Consider the following 6,014-nt stretch of genomic DNA (forward strand, 5'->3'; position numbering starts at 1 on the left):
CTAACTGGTCAGAATCTAGTGTCATCACACTTCTACAAAGAGTCCAGAATAGAGCAGCCAGAGTCATTACCCATACCAGACACCAAGAGCATATCACACCAATCTGGGAAGCTTCACTTGCTCCCGGTACAGAAACATGTATCCTTCAAAGTCCTGACCCTCACCTATTCTGCACTGGACAGTGAGACAGACCCAGTATATTTCCAGAAACTCCTCGCTCCATATAATCCCCCACAAGAACCTCCAGTCTTCAGAACAGTCACAGATCAGCATCCCATTCACCAGAACTCAGCTTGCAGCCACAGCACAATCAGCACAGTTGAAAACTACAGAGACTATCAGGGCAGATACTGTATTCCCCAAACCACATACACAGTCAGGAGAGACTCTCTATCCACAAAATCACAGAAACAATCCAGAAAACCACAGACACAATCAGGGCAGATAGTCTACCCACAAAACCACAGAGACAATCATGGGAGACACTCTCTTCCCAAAACCACAGAAACAATTAGGGCAGATAGTCTACCCGCAAAACCACAGAGACAATCAGGGCAGATACTCTATCCACAAAACTACAGACACAATCAGTGCAGACTACTCTACCCGCAAAACCACAGAGACAGTCAGCTACCCACAAAACCACAGAGCCAATCAGGGCAGATACTCTATCCACAAACCACAGAGACAGTGAGGGAAGCATTCTATCCACAAAAGCACAGACACAATCAGGGCAGAAACTCTATCCACAAAGAGACAGAGACAATCAGCTATCCACTAAACCACAGAGACAATCAGGATAGATACTCTATTCACAAAACCACAGAGACAATTAGTTGATATGCTTTATTCGTTAGACTACCTAGGTTGTTCCACTGAAGGCTAGACATTTCAATGTGTTGTTTGGGGAAATTAGAGTTTACATATCACAAGAGAAGATATCAGCCAAACAAAATTGTGTTTTGTTCAATTTTAGCATAAAATAGTCTGTGATGCCCTAGACAATGGACAATACTGTGTTCAACTATGCAAGTCATTTTTTTAACAAGCCAGTGAACACAAAACAAAAATAGCAGTGCTCAGTGAGTAAGGCTGACAATAACCTCATCGATATTCCACTGACTTATTGTTAATACTGTGAGTTCGCTCAGCAGATTGGATCAGCTAGTACTTGCACGCATGAGTTGTGTTTCTATTGAGAATTGTCTGAAAGGGCATAAAAGTAAACGAAGCTTGTGAAAGTTCATCAGGTATGGTAGTTTGTAACTTTTCAATACATTTTCTTCCAATAACATTTATTTCAAGTGTTCACTTAATAGAAGTCATTTTTCATCCCGGTGTGGATGCATTAACTGATTTATTACCAACATCAGATCAAAAACATATCCCATTTTCTTTTCTTGTAGGAACATGTAATCTATATTTCTTTATTCAGTATTTATAACGTCCTGACCTACATATAAGTTAGAAAATGTCACGCACGCATGTGTTTGAATACATAATGCATAAACTACAGTTTATCTGTTTGAGAAAACATATATTGCGCCTGAACATTTTATATGTATGAGATAAGATTAGGGCCAATTGTCGCTCCCCGGAAATTCAATTTACAGATACTTTTGCATGGTAACAACAGCTAATTATACAAAATACTTCCCCCCCAAACATCCACAATCTGCTTTTTTAACACAATTTAGCTTTTCTGATATATTCAGTGTTTTAAGTGTAACAAATATTCGAAATATGTCCAACACATTGACTACTCACAACATAATTGCTGCGAAAAAGCTCTTGAATACATTGTCCTTTCAATAACCTTTCAAAAGAGATGAGTGATTTTATTTGAAAAATTGTAAAGTTTATCTTTGCTGAGTCGGGGGAGGTCACGAAAAACACATTACACCGGGGAGATAAAAATGACTGCCGGCAAAATATACTCGTCATGAAACAGTCTGTGTTCCTTCTGTTAGACATCTCTCATTTAGGGGTAGATTAATAAATTCCAAGCTGAATGTTTTATTGAAACGGCATTGCATGATTTAGTCAGATGCTATGAAGGTTTTCTTCACACATATTTGACAACCATTGTTTGTTTGTTCTCATCTGACCAACACACACGCATTTCTCACGTCCACCAGAACTCGTTTGTGACGTCATGACGACGTATAAGGTCATGATCAAGTGATAACGCCTCTAACCCTTTTCTATTCCTCTTTAGGATACCTTGACCTTGAGTTAAATAATGATAGGCCTGCGAAAAAAAAACTACATCCATCATTATATGATATAAATGAAAAGTCAGGACTGCATGCAGGACTCGTGAAAGTCAGATATAAAACAACATTCAGCAACTCATGGTTGTCATAAAAGGCGACTGTGCCTGCCGTAAGAGGCGACTAACAGGATCGGGTGGTTGACTTGGTTGACCGGTTCCCAGTTGCGCAGATCTATGCTCATGCTCTTGATCACTGGATTGTCTGGTCCACACTCAATTATTTACAGACCGCCGCCATATAGCTGGAATAGTTCTGAGTGCTGCGTAAAACTAAACTCACTCACCCACTACTACACAGGTTATGGAATAGAAACCACATTCAACATAGAACTATCAGAGAGATGGAAACATTGACCTCATCTGTTTTACAACACTAGTGCTGACAACAGATGGCCCTCTTCAGCATCATTTGCTACATCGAAAGATATTAATTACGATGGAGCTATTGATGGTGAGTCTTTAGTATCAAGAGTGTATAATGTCACTATTGTTACCAGAATGGCATCACTGTGTCCCCAGCACCAGATTGCGTTGCATGAGGCGACAATATTGCCAATACGGGTCAACTATTTAACAGCAAACTATGGTGGAAGTACGAGGCGATGTACTTGGTGGTTAGGTTCGACGAGTACAAACTCTGACGCCATTCTTTGCCTGTTTCAGTGTCTGATTAGCGTATGAACAGACTGTCCATGTACAGCTGAAACATACCAGTGTTGACTATACAACAAACAACATTGGTATCAATTGTGTTGGTAACCAGTAGAAGGAACATTGCCAGATTCAAAAGGCATTTCAAGCCTAAGTACATCGCACAATTGTAGTTTGAAAATTAAAAATACAAAGATTGTATCTGGTGCTCATACAACAAGGCTTGTGGAAAACATTATGTGTCAGTCCACGATCAGCGGATCCAGATACAAAGCTTAAGTCTGCTCATGGCGAATAGATGCAGACCTCAAATCTGAGTCAAACGATGGCAAGTGAGTCCAAATAAGGATTGAGCGAGCCCACGATTATCGGATCCAGAAACAAAACCTAGGTCAACCCATAACCTATTGGACTGAGTTAACCAATGTTAACCCATTAATGCATTGTGAACTGGTTTCTTTTGGCAAGCAATGAAAGGAATGAGGTGTCATTTTACCAGAAAAAAAAATTGTCCATACTTTCTCACACTGCAAAAGTGCGTCCCAAAAGTGGGACAATATGCAGAAGAGTTAACTTAAATTAGGGAATTTAATTATTAGGCTTAGGTTGGGGAAATTTCCTATAACAATTTACTCTTTCCAGTTGAAAGCTTTCGTGGAATAAAAGCAACTTTTATGTGGATCAATGTACATTACCAAATTGAAACCTAAACATTTCATCGGCATTCTTGGTCCCATCAAATGTTTTCTGATGAAGTTCACATCATTAATGTGAATGGTTCATCCACTAAACAATTTACCCAGCTTCATCCATGTCTATACTGCAGGTTTCTATCTTCAACAATAGGAGAGAAATGCGTTTTTGAAATACCCCTCCCAAAAAGGGGACCATATGCATAAATGGGTTAAGTGGACGTAGACAAAATGAAAATAAACCAATGATTAATGGATCCTCAGAAGGGCTGAATCAACAACGACTAGTGGACAAAGACTTAACGCTTGTGTCAACCAATGATAAGTGAATCCAAACACAAAGCCAGAATCATTTAATGGCAAATGGATCCAGACACAAAGCCTGTGGCAACCAATGACAAGTGGATCCAGACACAAAGCTTGAGTCAGCCAATGACTAGTGGATCTAGATACGAAACATCGCCACAATACTTGTGGATTTTGACCCTAAACATTTTGTCAGAATGCAAATTCTAATTTGACCTAGCTGCGTGGTGGTATCGACGTCTCTTTGTGTTAAGACTATCCATGCATTAACATTAACTTCAAACAAATTTATCTCTAAGAGAACTTCGAGGATCTACGCCTAGAATGTCCAGGTTGACTTTGGTACTAAGCTCAAGCACGTTTATACGCCTTATTCGATGCGAGTGTGTGTGCAGGTATCGGCATTGCCCTTCCACACGTCGGGTGCTCGTCGGTGTGGACTTACGATCTTACGCCCTATTCATTGGCGACCATAGAAGATGTATATTCGACGTGAGTAGATGTCGGTGTAGAGGGGTTTTGTCGGACATGGGTGTGTGTCGAACTTACCTGTTGCTAAGACCTTAACGACTTGGGTTCGGTGTTCGGTGTAAATCCAGGAACATACTCAAGACGGACTTCGTTGCCTTCTTCCGCTAATCATTTGTGATTCTTAGGCAACAACGTCTCAGAATTTGTATTGGTTTTCGAGCCCTTGACAAGTAGATCTGTTACATCTAAGGAGCGCAGATGTAGAACAGGCCACCACGGCCCTGTATGTTTACATGTGCTGAGATCTTCCACAGATTTTAGTTGTTTCAGTTGTTATTCCATCTTGACATTTTCACCGTGCATGCATAGATACAACAAAAGGTTAACTACTTCAAAACCTTCAAAATGGATATCAAGAATCATAATGCGTTTCCTTTTGAGAAACCTGGACGTACTATGTAGTTGAACGTTATAAGTGACAACAAAGATTTATGGTTAATTGAAAACTAAGGTATTGGATTCAATACAGAAATAATTTGTTTGATTATATGTGGGCAAATGATCCCCTCCACACACACACTGATTACATTTCATCCTACGGGAAAACTACGGGAAAATTGATTTTATGTTTTATATACAAATGCATAATACATTCGGCATGTTGTCTACAGTATTCGGTGTAATCCGCAAAAGGAATGTACCACTGAATATTTATGCATCAATATGTCATAAAACCTATGCTAAACACATGCTGAACAAAAAGTACAGGTAGATATATGAAGCTCTTAAAGCCTGCTTTATCCAAAGCTAAAGGAACGAATCGAACAAGAAGAAATAACCATCTTGATGAAACGGATATTGATATCGCCCAGAGACGTATGGTAGTGACGTCATTCGACAATCGGAATGTACACACATGGCCCTCCTACTGATTACAAATGGCCACGGTATTTATTTTGGTATTAATGGATAATTCACTAAGCCTATAGTGTCTATGTGTGGCACGGACTGAAGAATGACTGATAATGTAGTCCATCCTGTCGTTTCATTAACCCAACCCGATGCTCAGTATCTTGACTGTAATGACAGATGCAACTTAACACGGGATTATCGCTGTGACGATCTGGACATGTAGACAACGTGTGGTCAGATTGCAATGTCCGAGACAAGAGACGATGACGTGTACACGTGCTGTGCGATTACCGCCTCGTTACCGCTATTCACATACTAAGCCACAACCATGTCAACATGTTTTGAGGACGACGTCGCATTCTTCTCCGCATGTTCTTCTACAGACGTCCACTTATTTACTTTGGGATGACCGGTTAAATCGGTTATGCCACCTGTCAGTAATCGTTGAGCCACGATACCGTTTCACAAAGCCATATTTATGCTATGAATATCTTAAGTACCTGTGAGTTACGATTATCCACAAAGGGGCTTGTATCGCTTAGAAACGGTGTTAGAAAGACTTACAGGTGTATAGACCCAAATACAGCACTAGGGTATGATCTATACACCTGTGTGTCTTTCTAACACTGTTTCTGGGCGATACAAGTCCATGGGCGATCATCTTTGCTACGATTGCTTTCTGGAATGGGACCCTGGTTTCTTTTGCA

Source organism: Haliotis asinina, chromosome 6, assembly GCF_037392515.1.
Source record: "Haliotis asinina isolate JCU_RB_2024 chromosome 6, JCU_Hal_asi_v2, whole genome shotgun sequence".
Lineage (NCBI taxonomy): Eukaryota > Metazoa > Mollusca > Gastropoda > Lepetellida > Haliotidae > Haliotis > Haliotis asinina.